The 19,310-nt window shown below is 38.1% G+C and overlaps 1 pseudogene; it reads right to left on the reverse strand.

Moving 5' to 3' along the window:
* Positions 1–9,515: 9,515 nt before the first annotated feature.
* LOC128362816 (ecto-NOX disulfide-thiol exchanger 2-like) overlaps positions 9,516–19,310 on the reverse strand; it is a 64,120-nt pseudogene continuing 54,325 nt past the window's right edge.

Here is a 19,310-nt window from a genome sequence, read left to right on the forward strand (position 1 = left end):
TTTTTTTGTGGGAGTCCAGCCAGAAGACTGTTGCAGTAGTCGAGTCTACTTAAGACATAAATCCTGGTCTGTTTGAGACATAAAACCCTTCCTTCACTGGATATGTTCTTAAGCTGATAGAAGGCTGTTTTGGTGATTGATTTGACATGACTGCTGAAGGTCAGATCTGAGTCTATCAGCACGCCAAGGTTTCGGACTTGGTCCCTTGTTTTTAGAGAGAGTGACTTGAGATGTTTACTGACAGCAAATCTCTTCTCTTTGACCTGATTTTATTGAAGGAAATTGAATGGTTCATCCAATTTGCTACTTGCTCTAAACAGTGACACAATGACTGTATTGGACTGTAGTCATCTGGGGACAGTACTAGATATATCAGCATGTCATCTACATAACTATGATAGTCTACATTAGAGTTCTGCAGAATTTGACCCAAAGGCAGCGTATATAGACTGAACAGAAGGGGTCCTAGAACTGACCCCTGACGAACTCCATGTCATAGCTACTCGATCAGATTCCTAACTTCCAATGGTCACAAAATAACTCTGCTCCTCCAAGTAGGACCTGAACCATTCTCGGACTGTTCTGCTGAGTCCTGCCCAAATTTCCAACCTGTTCAACAGTATACTGTGATCCACAGTGTCAAACGCAGCACTGAGATCCAACAGGACAAGATCTGAGACCTCGCCTGAGTCAGTGTTCAACCTTATGTCATTTAACACTCTAATAAGAGCTGTTTCTGTACTGTGGTTATGTCGGAAGCCTGATTGAAATTTGTCAAAAAGGTCACTGGAGTTCAAGAAATGGCTGAGTTGACTAAAGACCACTTTCTCAATGATCTTGGCTATAAAAAGAAGATTTGAGATAGGTCTGTAGCTGGTCAACATGGAAGCCTCCAGCGTTCTCTTTTTTAAGAGTGGCTTAATGGCAGCTTATAATAAGCTTTGTTTATGTATTTAATGAATAAAATACTTCACAGCAACTTTGACTCTGAATGATGCTGTCTTGTTTCACAGAGGGCAGAATTATGGGGCTTTTCCACTATACAGTTTTAGCACTGCTTGGCTCGACTTGATTCAACTCCCGTTTTTTTTGCCTGGTACCTGGTACCTGGTACTTTTTTAGTACCTGCTCTGCCGAGGTTCCAAGAGAGCTGAGCCAATACTAAAATGTGATGTCAACATACTGCCAGCCACTGATTGGTCAGTGTGTCGTCACTGGAAGAGCCATGAGCCATCCCGCACAAGAATCAAACCTGGCATTTTTAAATACCGGCAACAGCGTTACAGCCATTCAGCTCTCTTCTCTTGCACAGACCGAACAGCAAGTACACCATGTCCTCCATGTCCTCCATTGTTTGTGTTTGTGTCACGTATAAAACAAAGTTCACAGCAGTTTCGTGCAGGATTAGGATTAGGGTTAGGGCTAACCCTGTTATGATGACCCCACCCATGTTGAAGAGGTACTATGAAGTAATGGAAAAGGTCATTCCTGGTACCAAACCGAGTTGAGTAGAGCCGAGTCAAGCCGAGTAGTGCTAGAACTGTATAGTGGAAAAGTGCCATTAGACCTAAATACTGTTGGAGAAATTCAAATCTGATCAGCTGCGCATAGGCAAGGTGTTATAAAATATGGCCCAAGCTATCCAAGCATATTAGAGCAGTGAGCTAAACTTGGTTTTTCATGCAGATGAAAGTGCTTGGAGAGAAAATAAGAATCTGTTGTTAGCCTTACCTCATAAATACTTTTATGCAAAACACAGTGATGATTGTACAAAGTGCAGTGCATTAAAAAGATCCAATTTTGGCTCACTCTCTCAATACATTATAATTATGCATCTCACTTTAAGTAGTGGATTTTCCTTTTAGTTTTTACTTTTAGACCCATTTGCCATGATATCAGATATAAGATTATTGCTGTTAGGAGTGGAGTAATTTCATTTACAGGAACTATCTTTTTCTCAAAATGAGAACATGAAACGTTCCCAGCTTTTCAATAGTGAGTTATATTTTGAAGGACATAATCAGACATTTACTCTACTTACTAACCTGATTATTTATGTCCAAGTATGTTAGCTTTTGGGCTGATGGCTGAGATCATAATAGCTAATGCTAACAGTAGATTAGCAATGATTAAAATACATTTCTATCCAAAATAAAGACATGACAGTGCAACATAACACTATGTATCTCATGTTTATAGTACACACAGAAATTAAAACTCACCTGGAAGTAAACATGGGTGCTTTTAATCCTATTTAGGACTAATAATGGCACACTTCAGCCTTTAGTGGCCAAAATGAGCATTACAACAAGAAACACTTTGATTCACTCAAATGTTACCGATGAAAAAAAGTCACCTGCCAAAACCTTTTTTTCCTCAAAGGTAGAAAAACATTCTTTTCACCGGTTCTTAAGTCATGAACGCAGGACAGAAAACAATTGAGATCAGACTCAGAAAATGGATCACCACTTTTTTTTTTAATCTCACTTGCCTCTTAGGACTTCCCCAGACAGGAGACAGAAGGCAAAGAGATTCATCCCTTTGTTTTTTGATGAAATATTTTCTTTTAGGCACAGAGTGTCACTTTTCCCCACAGTGCTCACTTCAGCTCAGCATCAAACAAGACGTCAAGAGGGATTCTGACAGAAAAGGGTGGCAGGATCTTTAACTGTGGCCCGTTTCTGCCTCAGCAAGCAGACAGACTGGGCATGAACAGAGGAGAAGCACCATTGACTACCTAACTACCTGGAAGACAATCACACAGTTGCTCTGCTATATGACAGAGGACACTGGTGCGTGTATATGTGTATTTATATATACATATATATACACAGAACTGCTATTCTTTAGTACAGTCTAGCACAGTTTACATTTTCTTTTAACTCCTTAACAAGATGCAGCAAGTTTAATCAGTCATGCTATGAGCCATCAAATGTCCTTGACAATGAAAATGCAGCATGCTGGAAAACAAGTAGCAAAATAGAACAAAGCTTTGTTTATGTCTATAAATAATGTAGTTTATTATACATGTGGGGGATAGATGTTGGCCATATTTCTCATTATCATAAAGTTACATTGTGTTATGTAATGTAATGAGTAAAGTGAGCTCTTTCTCTTTTCATATCTTCCCCCTCTCTTGCTCTAATGGCTATGTAATTATGTATAGTTATTACCTCAAAGTGACTGAAGCAAATCAGAAAAATTCAGCTGCAGTAGAGGCTGCGTTGGTAATGCATGTTGTGATTATGTTATACAATGGATGGACAATAGAAAAATGAAGAGCACATAAGAAAATAATGTAATCCAATTCAATAGTTGTGTAACTACCTTCGTGAAGCTTATAATATTTCTGTTGAGACTGTCAGTGAGGTGTTATTGCTTTTGAGGCCATGATTGTTGGCATTGTGGTATTGGATCTCTTCATACTGGAAGGTGTTTTTATTATTTTGTTCACGCCGTTAGCATTTTGACGGCAGGATTGCCTGATGTAATTACAGATTATCAAAAACAAAAGAAAAGCAGAATAAAAACTGGATAAAGCATGTAGAGCTGGCTCCACATTTGGGGATGCTTATCAGCATCCTTACAGAGAGATAGATGAGACAATTGATACGACTCACTTGTCTGTATGCTAAATAGGAACCTTGAACCAGGATCAGTTAGCTCAGCTTAATGTTTCTGTTCCAGCATGTGTCCCCCTCCCCCCAATAAAACCACAACTTGTTATTTTTATATTTCAGTTTTTGCATGTACTAAATAAATACAATATAATAGGTTTTAAAGAGCCTTTGAGGTGCTGGCAGGTAGATGTTGCCCTTTGGACAGGGCGTGGTTAGCTGTTTAACCCTGTTTCCAGTGTTTATGCTAATGTAACTTAAAGGTGCAGTGTGGAATTAGTAACATCTAGCAGTGAGGTTGGAGATTGCAAATTAATGAATACCCATCACATCCCCCTGCCTTCCAAGCGGGTAGGAGAATTTACGGTGGAGGCGAAAAACATGAAAGGTCCTCTGTAGAGCTGGTGTTTGACTTGTCTGATCTGGGCTACTATAGAAACATGGTGGTACAACATGGCAGGCTCCAAGGAAGAGGACCTGCTCCATATGTAGATATAAAGGGCTCATTCCAAGTTAACAAAAACACAATGATTCTTACTTTCAGGTGATTATACACTAAATAACACATATTATTTTCCCTTTCTGCCAAGTTTATTCTGCTAGATGCCGCTAAATTCTACACTTTGCCCCTTTATTGGAGCAAGCTTATTATTTAACAGACAGAAATGAGAGTGGTCAATCTTCAAATCTAACTCTTGGGAAAAAGTGAACATGAGCATTTCCCCAAAAGTCACACTATTCCTTTGATTCCTCTTTGATTGGCAGTGTCAGTGTCATAGGTCAAGGTTTGGGATCCACTGTCCTAAAGCACAACTACTTTTCCTTGGGCCCAAATTTAAATATATTAAATGTTACAGTCAACACAAATTGTAAACATAGTAATAGAGACATATATTAAAGAATAACATTGTCTCCATGGCTTCACCAATGTAAATGTGATGAGATCGTGGAGACACAGAAAGACAGCATACAGACTAGCAGTGCACCCCTCTTGGATCACAAAGGACTGAGCTGATTCTGTTCTGAAAGCCCTTTCTTCTCCTGACTGCATGAGACCACTGATGATGCTGTGACATCCTGAGGAATGACACACAAATTATTTTTGTATCAAACAGCAGAGGTCAGAACAGTTTTTAAACACCCACACATTATCTGAACAGAACAATCTGAACAGGGCTCTGGATGGTAACAGTCGTAGCAATATTTGAGGGTGTACTACATTCATTTGCTTGGTGATGCAAAAAGTGCAAACATCTATTAATTAACATGTAAAGCACTGTAAGCAAATCCAAACATAGAAAATTAACACAAAATAATCTACATAAAAAAAAGGACAAGGCAATGAGCGAGAATTAAGGAGTGGAAGAATTAAGCTAGCAGCTACACCTCTCACAAAGAGCCTAAACAAAGCAGGGGAGTGAGAGTGCTAACAATGCTAATGATCAAGCTGTTGTTTACTGAGAGCCACTGACAGCTTCATACACAGAAGTGCGGATAGATGAGGAAATCTGGGTGTTCATGGCAGAAAAAGAGCTCATGTTTGTTTTGCATGACTGAAGTTTCTTGAAGATCATTATTTTCTCAGCCGCATGTAGGGTGGCCTCCTCTGTAGAGTCTCACCTTGTCTTATCAGGACGCAGTTTCTTTCAAGTGGTATTCTACTCTTTCTCTCTCTCTGTCTCTGTCTCTCTCTCTCTCTCTCTCACTGTGTGTGTGTGTGTGTGTGCGTGTGTGTGTGAATTGAAGTGTGTACATTTACTGTAAATGTGTCTTTCTATGCCATGCCATAGGTCCATCATTTTCTAACTCAATTGTGTTTGGGTGATTTATTCAGTGACAAGTTCAGTCCCTGTGAAGATTGGCCTGTAATGATATGTCATGTCAGAGAAGAGAAGAGGAGAGGGGAGAGGAGAAGACAGGAAGGATAGGATTTGAGAGGAGAAGAGGAGAAATAAGTAAAGGAAACAGGTAGGAAAGGGGTAGATAAACATTTAGCATGTAATAGTGAGGTTTTTCCCACTCAAACTGACTTGATTAGCACTCTGTTCGCTTGCGCTGTCATCTTGCTTTAACGTCTCCGGCTAGAGTCAATTACAGAAATGAGAGGAAACGTCAATGAGAAACAAGTCACCCACTAATGCAATAAGACACACCAAACTCACACTCCATCCCTCTCTAACTCCCCTTCTCTCATACACACACCACAGCAGAGAGCATGAACAAGGACCAGTGTCTGTTCAGATTTTGGAGACAAAAGTAGATAAATAAAAGTCAATTAGTTTACAAGAATATATGACCCAAGAATAGTAACTAAAATCATTTAAACTGTTCCCTGCTCTGTTCTGCAGTGCTGTGTGGAAAGATTCAAGCAATTAAAGTTGTATCCACATTCCATGGCTGAAGGTGGCAGTAGCGTGACAACAGAAATGACAGGTGTGTGATGAAAGGTGACATCTTTAGAGTGGATTTGGGATAGTAGAGGTTGATATGGTAACTACATTATTAAACAGATACACAGTATTAAGAAATAATGCAGCAGTGACAGCTACAATCCAGCATGAACGCACATGGTGAAAGAATGCCTGCAAGACTAAACCATCCTGTCACATTATATACAATGAGCTGTACCTTAGTGTAAATTGCATACAGTACAGGACCTATAGTTGAGACACCTTTCAGCTGCATTAATTTACTACCCAATCTAATTAATACATGAATTATTTAAAGGTATTATTTATAAGATATCTACCCTTTTTTGTTGGTTTGCTTTATTCAAATACTTTTTCTGCTCCAATGAACCATTTTTCTAACAGGAAATGATCTACATGACATAATATTCTGCTGAATGACATGATAAGACAGTCAGTGTCACAGTGACCTGTCACCAGTACTTAGGTACATTAAAAATGCAATTGTGGAAACTGTGCTTCGCCCGACCATTTTATCTTAACCACAGTATTCTTTGGTGATGGGAGACTGATTGTTGGAACCATGCTAAGAACTTCTGATTCTTCATTGCAGCTGCGATAGGTCAGGAATACATTAACTTTCAATTGTTTGGCAGAGCCACATTTAGGGACACAGTAAGGGGAGTTACTGTTGTCCATGTCGCTGGGGCTGATGGCTGTGTTGAAAGGTGGGTGTATGGCTTCAATACCCCTTTCTTCTAAAGGCTCAGGTGTGGGTGTTCTCTGCAACACATGCTGGGAAAATGGGAATGTGGAACAGTGATATATTCCTTTCCTCTCTGTTGGCCAACAGTGTTCACGTTGCGACCCGCCAACCTCTCACTAAAATGCTTATGGAAAGTTAATATTATGCAGGGTTTATTTCTTCCTGACTCCAAGTGCAGTCCTTTTTTTCTTGATGATTCTCCTATGCACCTGTCTCTTTACCTCTCTTCAAACTCCAGTACAGTAACTCTTGTACACACAAGAAGTTGAACAACACACACATAAAAACAACTTGTACCAAGATGGCACAGCATTACTTAAACATTACAACTTGCAGGTCAGATATAGCAAATGATATAAGCTGTTGATTGAAATAATGTGGAAGCAGATTAAATCCAGAGGGAGGAAAAAGGTGTTTATTCTCCAGTGACATAAGCAGCTCGTAGTGAGATTGTCTCATGGGAGAGTACAGGAATAGTTGGACAGAAGGCGTTGTCATCTCCTTAACATCACCTGAGGACAAATATCCTTGCTGACGTCCAGATGATCAAGCATCTCCACTACTGTACAGCTCAGTTTGTGTGGAGATGTAATTCTCTTGAGAACATGGAGCGATGAATGCCAAACACAACAAATCTAGAAAGTCCTGGTCAGTAGAAGCGTTTCTACTGTAGAACTGCAGACTGTAACACAACTAGAGTAAAATCTACAGATTTTGTAATTGAATTACTAAACTAATGAAAAAAGAGGAATTGGTTGGGTCGTCCTCTCCACCAGGCTCCACCACTGGGGAGGGAGCCTAGGCCATAAGTAGTTAATGGCGGCCATCTCTCTAGTCCTCCCCTGAACAAGCTGCAGGTTCCTGGCTCATTAGTAGAGTATAATAGCGCCTTATAGGACTGTGCACCCATAGATCTGCCTCATGGTGCCAAGAACAAGAACACCTTCTATCAGTTTACAGCAGGCCAAATTGAGAAACTCTGCAGATTAAGAAAAATGGTGACTAACCTGAAAGAGGAAAGCAAGCTGCTGGAGTCCTCACGCACCACTTGACTAGTATTTCAGTATCACCATTATCATATTACATAGCTGATTGAACTTGAAGCTCATTCTCATGTCAGCCCTCTTCCCTCTAGCCATGCTTAGCCAAAATTGGCTGGCAAGAAATGAAAACATAAGAGGTAGTGGAGTATACCTGTACTTAAATAAGATCTTTGTTGCATTTCAATAGGTGACCTGCAATGACATGACATCTTTGTAGTATTTGAAAAATGTGCATCTTACAGAGTAGAATAGTGCTGAATTTTTTCCATTGAGCGTCATGACAATTTCGTCTCATCAAGGATTTTGAGTCTGCACTAGAATCTTATAAAATGTAAGGACATCCCACTGGGCAAACAGAAATAAACTGCTATACCTGCATACATACTGTATTTGTGAGTTGCACATTATTACCAAAAATCTTCTCCCGATAGCCTGTGAGAAGCTTCAGCTGTGTTATCACTTAGCTACCTCACTCAAGGCACCTTGAACAACAGAGAGTCTAGATGTACATATGTTTCCCATTTAAGCTTCCAATCAGGTCCAGAAACTCAACCAAAATACAAAGACTCAGTTCCCTTCTGGTTTTGCTTAAAAACCTTCCACTTACAGCTGACTCCCTTTAACCAGGTTATCCCATTTTTTCCCCTCTACACTCAAAAAAGTGTTTTGCATTTTTTGACGGTTGAAGAAAATCTTGAATGAGTGACCTGTTGTGTAGGATCCTGGACACACTTCCCACACAGCTGTGGACCATCATGCAATTATGGACTGTATTTAAGCACCATGCACATTTTTTAATGTCTTCTTTAATGTCTTTTAATGTTTTCCTTTGGAATTGGATCTTCGGGGGAACTGATTCCTTGCATCACAGGAAAGACAAAGCAAGTGCTGTGTGTAGTGCCTTCTACTTTCGTAACATTAACATACAACATAACAAAAAGTAAAAAGGAAGGGATGGTAATGACAGCAATAAATGCAACCAAGATGTGCAAGCATTTTCTGCTTTAGAACTGCATAACCCAAAATAAACCTCATTTGGGAGTTCATTCAATGATTTTATGAGCCCTGAAATGTCTTTGACTCACATACACAAGGAACAGTTGTTGGCTATATCTTGATAACTATACTGAAAGAAAAATCTAAATGTGCTAACTATAATCATTTGTCATTTAAGTTATTATGTAGAATTAACGACACAATTTAGATTTCAACCTTTTCTTCTCTTTCTTTCTTTGCTAGCCTGAATCTCAAATTCAAGGTTAAATTAAACAGTGTGACCTAGTGTTTCAGGTACTTCAAATGACCTGTCTCATTCAATTTTCTTTTTGTAAGGCATGGTTGATACCAAAGATTATGATTACTTGTTCATTATCCATGCCTTTAGGCAACCTTCCACCCATTCATTTACTCTGCGGAGTTGATTTAGGGACAAATCATTAGCCACCACTTTAAATGCACTAAAATCTTCACTAAAATGCAGCCAGCGGTGTATTGAATTATTTTCCCAATATTCGTCATGCACTGAAACTCATTATAAAGTAATTTCTAGAACACAAATTAGACACATGGCTTTTCAGATTCCATATTTCCATTTAAGCACACAGAAAGTCTTGGCTTAGTGTGTGCGTGTGTGTGCATGCATGCCTGTGTGTGTGCGTGTGTGTGTTTTTCTGTTAAGCTTTTATGTGTGTATGGCCTGCAGGTTGCGCAGTCTTGCCTTGAAGTTATCGATTTGGTTCTTCAGAAGCTGTTTGTCTTCAACACTTCTCTCAAGCTGTGCGTCGTGCTTTCTCATTCTCCAAAGTTGCTATACATAAAGAACAAAAGTGCTTAACCATTAAACTTCATGTTAGCCATGTTTCATTGGTGAAATCTTCAGTTTCTACAGATACAGGATTTGAATCTGTAATACACTGAATTTCTTTTTTTTTTATCACAAGACAAAATTCTTCTTGAGAAAAATCTACAATAAGGGTTCCTTCATCGGCTTCTTTTCATGAGATGCTGAACTATCCATCTGTTACAGTGGTGGTGTGCAGTCTGAGTCAAGTGAGGTGAAAATTGAGCGCTTGTCAGCAGACAGGGAGCGAGCAGTGATTCGACTGATCAGCAAGGCAGACGTGCACATAATGAGCTCCTCTGCATATCTAGAACCTCATGCATGCCCTATATTAAAAGATATCTTCTGCATATGTCATCTAGATAATGAATGAGCCAATTACACTCTAATATTTTTACATTATGCAGAATTATGGTCTGGAGTTCTGTCTGCATAGTATATTATTTTTGGCATGCACTTCAAAAAATCAGGTGTGCAGATAGGTAGCTGGAAAATAGCACAAATCAAGTAATCATTTCTGGCACTGTGGTGGCCTAGTGAGGAACTGGCTGTTCTCAAATCATGCCGAAATTGCAAGGACTGAAAAAGTGAATGCAAAACCATATTTTATTTGTTTTTAATACATAGCAATACTATGAAATACCTTTGAATATTGTTGTGTTGTGTTGCAAAGTTACTTTCAATATCTAGGTTTTTTTGTCTCACAAAAACTGATATCTGGGTTGGAGCTTGAGGAGATTAAGCTTAGTTAACCTTTAAAGTTAAACATTATTTAAACAACACCAGTCAACATTTTGAATATAACTTTCCATTCCCTTGAATGAGAAAGCTTGTCCAAACTTTTGACTGGTGCTGTACATAGTGTATACACACACACATACATCATGTCCTCATTAATGGACAGCACTTGAACTGCAAGGAAACTGATGAGTGAAGGTTATGGCCAGCAAGGGTAAACCTGAAATTGAAAATATGCATTTTGCATGTGTTGCAAGTTATTGCAATTTGAATATAATTGAACCATGTGATTTCACTCTCCATTGTGCTATCTATATTTCAGATAGGTGTAAATATAATCTGTGCAGCTCATGTTTGTGACAAACTAGAGACGATGTTGAGCTCATCCAGCTGCTTATGTAATTTTCCATAGAAAAACAGAATGAAAAATAATTAACAATATCCCGATGTAAATATGAGACCTATTAAATTAGATTATTTTCCAGATAACATAGTAAGATTAAGATTGTTGTTTCAGTGTAAGATGTAAATGAGGCCTTATCCTCCCATGGGAGGATATTTTCTTACTAAGGACAATCCTCTGCATAAATTGCATTCACACCTGGCTGCCTCTGAGATACTAAGGTCGTATTATAATGAAAACAAACACTGATGGAAGAGGTCTGACAGATCTAATCTAATCAAATTGCATGTTTAGATCTTGTATTAATATCTTCCTTTCCCAGGTAGGACAGCTTTAATTTAAAGTGTGTAAATGTTTGTCACAGTGGTGCCACAGAGAAGTTCAATGGCAGAGACACGGCAACAAGCCTGGTCAAATGAGGTTACGACTTAACAAATTATTAGAAGTAAGCCCAAAAGTGGAACATTCATTTAAAGCCTTGGCTTAAAACACTGAAACCAAAATAGTGACTGCAGCTCTCTTGCAATTTGTTATAATTTAGACTTGGTGCTGAATAGACTATTGGCAAGCACCAGAAGCAAATCTCCACATATGCTTCTCAGCCCCTCAGAGACTGAACCCTGTCAAAGTGATAAACAGAAGATTGTGGTTGCACTATGCAGCTCCCTAATGTAAACGTGTATGTGGGAAAAACAACAGATGTGCTCAGCCAACCTTTCATAGGTAAATATAATCTTAAGAAAAACATTTGAGCTTCCAGCATCATTCAGTTGAGGAAAAAATATGGTTTATGGTGATATTTTGCAACTTAAAAAATGAAAATACCCAATGATTCCCAAAATGACAGTGCCCTCACTTTCAGGATGGATGGGGACCAGAAGAACAGTCCTTGGAACCATGGTATAATGTTTATGATATTTTATGGTGTGACAAGGCTGTGGTTAAGGTCTAATTAGCAGAGGCGATTCTAGAGTCTGTTGGGGCCCTAAGCAAAAATTCCCAGGGGGCCCTTCCGACCAGTGTTCATCACCATTATATTATAAATAATCTGACACTGGTAAATGTATGAAATCAAAACTTTTTTATTCCAAATGTTCATATATCATACCATACATATTAGAATTAAAGCTATCAATTAAAGTACAATTTATTGATTTATTAAACTCACAGTCATCAGTATCATGACTTGGAATGGGGGCTCAATGTGCCTCTGGTGTCTCTTCCTGCTCATGACAACCACCAGGTGGAGCGGCCACTGTCCCACTGGAGGTGGATGTTGCTGGAACTGATGTGACAAAAAACAAAATTGTGTATATTGTCATAACAAATATTTTCAGGGCATGGCATATGTTATCAATTAGTGGGACACTGGACTTAAGGTTTTCATCGTCAGCATTTGGTCTCACGAGACACCCGCACAGCACATCTAAAGATATGTGCATGATCGCGCGATATTTCGACAATGTTTCCAGGTTTAGCAGTAGCCGCAGAGTAAAAGCCATCAGGTAAGTGTTCTTATGATTGAGCTCTTTTAAAGCACTTTACATTTTAATCTTTAATTTGCACTCTGTGTCCTTTTAATGATTTTAAAGCTAATTTCTACCCTATTTGTACTACTGTAGAAGTTTGATAACAATCCAGGCATTATTAGTGGGGTAATTTACGAGATACACTGGTGGTCCCGTTAGCGCCTGTACTAAGCCATTCGGCTGATGGCTCTAACTCCGCTATTTTCCAACCAAATGAAAACGAATGGCTAAGGTGGTGTTTAGATAGACCTCAGTTGCTAGCTGAGCGGCTAACTCGGTGGCTAACTCATCTGCTAACTTGGCGGCTAACTCAGCTAACTGGCTAACTGTAGACGGGATCATCCCTATGTTCCCCGGTCACATACAAAGCGGGGAACATAGGACCTGGGGAACATAAGACCCGGGGAACATAGGGATGGTCCCAATTATAAGTTAGCTTATTTACTTTCTGTTACCCTGTTAGTTAGCAAGTTAATAGAGTGCTGCTGCTTGCTGTCAAGGAGGACAGCAACTAACGTTAGGTTAACCTTGCATTTTTAAGTTTTAATTTGTAACTCGCTGGCCATAACCGTGTCCAGTGCCAGAGCCGCACTCAAGTCGGTCACGGCCAACGGAGTGCAGGTCCAGCTTTGCTTGCTAACTAACCAAAACGTGAAGTAATAAACGTAACAATGATACTGTTTTTACGTTTCAAACTTAACGTTAGACTAACGTACCGAGACACCTGAACAGCAGCTAACATTTGCGTAAGCTAGCGTTAGTGTAAGCTAGTGTTAGCGTCAGTTTAATGCAGAGGTCACCATAAACATATGTCTGATGCTAATGTTAGCTGCAATTCAAGTCTGTCTCCCTGTTAGTTAGACAAAGTAACAGCATTTGTTCAATAACAGCAGTCATTTACTGTTGATGTTATGCTTATATCATTATCTGCTAGCTCCTCTTCATTTTCCTTCAGCTTCATTTCCAATTTACAGAACGTTAATTTAGCATCACATAGGTTAACGTGAGGTGGGATCATGGGATTGACGTGGGGCCCCTTTAGGGAGGTTTCCTACTAAGAGGTCACTGCAAATCGGCCGTTATTGTTTAAGGGGGAAAGGGATGCGGTCACTGCGGTTTATACATTTTTGAGACATTTCGGTAAAAACAGCCCTCGGGGGCCCCCTAACGGCTCGGGGCCCCAAGCAGTTGCCTGCCTTGCCTGTTCACAAGCTGTGCGTCTGCTAATTAGGTTTAAGCACGAAAAACCACTTGGTTAGGGTTAGAGAAAGATCACAGTTTGGACACCCGAGCCACTGCGACTCACGTTGTGAACACCCATGAAATAGATTTGTGGGGAAAGACACTTGGCTGGAAGTGGGAAGTGATCAGCGGATTCTTGCAGCAAAAGACACTCTTTGAACAGCGTCACTTCCCTGGGTCATTGTTGCCAGCCTGAACTTTAGACCGAGACTATCATTTTTATTGTGAGGATGGGCTAAATGTTTTTATATTTGTGCTGGAGATATATTTCACAAAAAAATTGAGAGAAGTGGAGAAAAGCTCCTCAGCCTTGAAGACAGTATTTTATATGACATCTCTTCGCTTAAAGAAGAGTAACTGCAGACTGGGGCTATTTGACAACACAGCAGGTGATCAGAAAAGTGGATTCCTGCCTGAGGATATGTTTTCTTTTTTCAAGCGAATTGCTAAATGCTCCTAGGGGTAATATTCAATTAAAAATGGCCAGAAGCTGCGATTTTCAATGCTGGTCCTCGAGGTGCAAAGATGTATTCTTTTTTCATGTTTTTAAATATGTCTGTCTAAATGGACATTTCTATTGTGTAATCAAAACAACAACACATTGATTCACACCTTCACCTGCACACAAACAAATGCTTGCAGCTGCAGGTTGAGTCGGATTAGACGTCTTACTCAAATTTACAGTAATGCATGTACATTTTTAGTATGAAAAGGTGCAATACACAATTTTCTGCAAATCCAGCTACAGCAAAGAAAATAGATACTAGATACCAATCAGATAACACAATGGTGGCATGTGAATATAAAAGTGATTTATTGCATTTATTTATATGCAGACACTGCATGTGACTAGCTTTGATCATAGTCCACCCACACAGGTGTTTTCACTCAGTGTACTGGATTCAGTGTACCTGAAGGTCTTCTCAACACTGTGTAGTACCACAGACTGTGCTTGACTAACAATGTCCCCTACTCTCCTACTAATTGTACTGTGCCTAAGAACTGAAAAGAATAAGGCTCAAGTTAGGCTAGAAAAGAAGTTGTTTGTATGACATTCAACCTTGTGAAAAAAGTTGTATTGAGCAGCCACACTCAATGACAGACTAAAAGGCCAACCACCATAATACAACAATAACTCTCAGAAGGCATTCATAGAGTTGGACTCAGCTGCACATATCGAAAATTAGAGAAACTGTTGTAGGCAAAGATTTTTAAAAAAGAGAGCCAATGACCACCAGTACACTTGACTCAGTGACAGATTGACTCAGTAATTCTGGAGAAGAGTTGGAGTTTTTTGAATAGGGCTCAGTTAGAGCACAGATTAATCTCTGTGCAGAGCCTTCAAATATACCTGGAAGAAGTCAAGCCAGTTATGAACCATCCATCCCACATGTCCACCAGGCTCTTTAAAAAAACAGTGAACACACAAAGTGAAAAGAAGGTACACTGGGTACAGGGGTCATCAAAATGTTAAAAGTTTCACTTGCCTTATTTTTTACAGACTATGACTCAAATCATGACCTTAGAGTGAGAACAAGTTTCTTCCTCTACTTGGAAATGCCACAATAATCAAATTTAAACTATAATTTAAAGAGCACATTTAGTAGCAAATGCTGCCTGCTTCTCCCATTTCCTACACATAAAGGTTCATTTATTCTTGCCTACCTTTCAAACTCTTCAGCAGTTTTAGAGTGCACTGACAACACTGGCACACACCGACTTCTCTGAAAATCGTTGCCTCAGGTTGTTTCTGTTCATTCAGGTAATTCTGCATTGTCATAGACCAGAAGATGATATGCAATTTCTGGGATCAGTAAGTACAGTCCAGTTCAATATTTGATTGAATCACTGATTACTATCAGCTGTGATAAGCCAAAGCTGCAATGATTTACAATAAAAAAGTCCCTCCACCTCTTCTGAGGTTACAATTGTATAGTATAAGAAATAGAATAGAACAACAATAAAAATCTATGCTGATTGGAACCACGTTAAACTTTTTTTTTTGTTGTTCATTGGCTGTTAAAGCACTGTGTGTGACCGGAATGAGGCTTTTGTTTCACTCTTGTTTTTCCTGAAGTAAATAATTTCCCAGTATGATGACATAAGCAGGATAATATCACGTGTTGTCAATGATAAGCAATTTGTTTCAATGGATTTTTTGGAAAGATGTGACCGTGTTAATGTCAAGCTGATCTGTTATTTCTCTAGTAGCAGCAACATTCTCAAAACAGGAAATGCTGCACAGGAAACAAGTGGCATATACTGTTTGGTTTGGAGGTGAAAATGCAGATATTATAAAAACAGATATTTTCATTATCGATGAATCTGCTGTTTATTTTCTTTATTAAACAATTAGTTGTTTTGGCCATTAGATGACAAAAATAGCAAAAAAAACACCCCCACAGATAACTTACTTACAATCATGCAGAAAAGTTCATTGGTCATTTCTTTGTGTAAAAATATACTGAAATGACTAATTGAATGATTCACTAATTGTTGCAGCTCTATTTAAATCTAACTCTATTTTGTATGCATGTATATAACATTACCTTCTGCATGTCTTGCAAAGCCTGCGAAGCTGAGCTGCTGTGAATGTGTGTTGTCCTCCTCACTCCTGATCAGTTGGTTCTTGCCTTGCTCCTGTTTGAGCAGCTCTGCTTTGTTCCTGTAGGCGTCCAGCTGGCAGCGCAGGGAGTCATTCTCCTCCTTTAAGGCTTCTGTTTGGTAAACACCTACAGGTTCATACAATGCATGAAAACAAATACACACAATACAATATTGGTAACCAATTTAGTCATCAACACTAACAAAAGCATATTTCAGATTCAGAATAGCCAATTAATGATTGGGAAACAGATTCTAATAATTACACATTATAGTCATATATTCAGAAATGCTAGCACCAACAAATCACCTCATTTCTTTTCAAGTCAAGATTTATTGTCACAAAGAGATGTGACTTCTTTGAAGTGCTTGTTTGCCTCACTTTACACACATGTCCACTGACTTTATACTGTAACTTGCATTATCATCCATTTTTATTCTTTTACCTCATAAGGAAGCATTAAAAATACCATGACATATTTCATTAGGCTGCTGCAAAATTAATTTTCTGTTTAATCTCAATAACAGCAAAAGCACAAAGAAACCTCAAGAGAGTTTTAGACAAAGAATCATTCGCCTGCTTTTATATTTCTGAAGTAAATGGAGAGTATGAGAGCCTTTAAGAAATAATGTTCCCATGCAGGCACTGAAATACAATCCCTTTTGAAAAATGGCAAAGTGCCTTTTATCTCTGAATAGGCTTTTGACTTCAATAGGATTCTTCTTTTTCCTATTTTTTTCCCTATTAACTTTCCTGGAGAAATTGAATTCACATTGACCTCAGTGCAATTGAAAGCATAACAAAGCAGATTTATTGATTTTGATATGAATGCCACCAATAATATCCATAAATGCCCCAAATTAGATTTTTCTGTTCACTCAGATTGACTTTCAAAATGCTAATCATGGCTTGAAATCTATCCAAGTCTAAGGTGTCATACAAAATATGATGTGAAAAAGGTTTTTCAAATATAATGTGTTCTAGGCAAGGCAAGGCAGTTTTATTTATATAGCGCATTTCATACACAATGGCAACTCAACGTGCTTTACATAACTACTACAGGATAAATGAGTCATCTAGGATTAAGAAGCTTATTGTCGGGGTTAAATTTCCTCTCAGTAGTTTATAGCTGCTTTTTCACCGTCACTAAACCTACTAGAACATAAAGGGCTAAGGTCATTGGTTCTGTGTATGTTTTCCATAGTAACCAACTGAGAGGAAATGGATGTTCATGTTAAGTTGTAAATTGAAATTTCACTATGAAAGATGAATAGAAAGGACAAAGACAATAATAGGAAGAAAAAACACAATAGATAAAATACTACACTAAAATAAAACAATAAGTACAATCAGATTCAGTTCTTAATGTTTTCAAAAATGTAATTATAATAAAGACATTTTAGAGACTTTTGAAAAATATGTAGATAACGATCTTTTTATTTCAAAAATTTGAGAATTTAAAAAAAATCACATTATAACCATTGCATTTAAAATAAAATAAGTCTTAGGGTATTTGCAATATGTTACAACATCTTTAATACAGAGTTTATAATTAATTAGTTGGAAATGACAACTAAAATCTGACCAAAATTTGACTGTAAGAGTAAATGTAGTTCAAGGAACTTGTCTAATGGGTACACATGGGTAGAGGTAGGTATGTTTTTTATCAGAGGCAACATATTCTACATGGGGACTGAGTTTTAATAATCATGTCATATTAAATCTCAGGTAATTGGGTAATCTTTTATTGTGTCCATACATTTATTGACTAAATGGAGGTAAAATCAATTGTGGAAGTAAAGGAAAGGAAGTAAAATTAATATCAAGTCTGTAAAACCTTAGACCTTCAGGAACGAACAGACTGATCATCATCATCTGTGTACTGTTGGAGACGCTTTCACACTGCAGGTAGAAAGCTTTTGTCAGGAGCTACTTCAACATTATTACATCTGCTGAAGTCTGAACTTACTATCTGCTACTTGAATTAAATCAATTGTTTGGTGACCACACAGTCTTACCTATTATTGCTTCAGTTTGATGGCTTGCCCTCCACCTGTAGCCTATAACCTGCACTGCAGCTTCTGTGCAGCTTCTGTGCGCGCGACACCATCTCAGCAAGCAGGGGCGCGTGCACAACAAAGTGATCGATTGACTTGACGTGCAAATAATAGAAAACAGCTTCACGGTGTAAAGGATTTTTTTTTTCTTGAAGAGCTTGCCCCCCATGAGTCATGACAAAATGTCCAATTTGCTCATATGAGGGACCGCTACTGTGTATGTCTTGTAAGGTGTCCTTGAGTGCTTTAAAAGTCATCTTTAAATATAATGCATCATAATTATTATTATTATTATTTATTATTATTGTTATTATTCCCACCCAGCTGTTTCATGCAGCAGCATTATCATTCACACATGCTCTGTGAAGAACCACTTTTTCCTTGTTAGAAGCATCTAAGGCAAGGCAAGGCAGTTTTATTTATATAGCGCATTTCATACACAATGACATTAAAACATACAATTAACCCCACACCCCCCACATTAATAATAAAAGCAAAGTACAGAAAAATAGAAAAAGAGAAATAAAATACTAGAATAGAGCATTAAATATATGATTGTAGCATAAAATAATTATTTGCTTTAAAATCGTTAAAAAATATTTAAAAAATGGGGAAAATCCATTTTATTTGTAAATAATTATATTTTATAGATGTTATGTTTGAGTAACATTTCTCCTTTAAATTAATTATTGGATTTTTAGCTATTTTAAAGCTACTGTACATGTTCAAAAGTAGGTTTTTATGATACATCTTTAATTAGCATCATAAACTACTGAGGGTGGATATTTTACAAAATTGTCCTCTAACAGAAAGGCTTTTAATAGAATTCAAATGATGTGAGCAATTATACAATTTTGACATTACATTTTCAAATCAAATTCGACACCTATGTAAGCACATGGCTTTGGTCTTAATATTAGAAATATATTTTTAAAGTAAATATTAATTTGAATGAATTCTTGAATTAACAATGTTTTTTCTTGGGTTACAACATGGGACATATAAACTGAGCACTCAGCAACTAAGTCCAAAAAACGACTTCTAACCTTGTAGGGCAGCAGT

Source organism: Scomber japonicus, chromosome 8 (assembly GCF_027409825.1).
Source record: "Scomber japonicus isolate fScoJap1 chromosome 8, fScoJap1.pri, whole genome shotgun sequence".
Taxonomy (NCBI): Eukaryota; Metazoa; Chordata; class Actinopteri; order Scombriformes; family Scombridae; genus Scomber; species Scomber japonicus.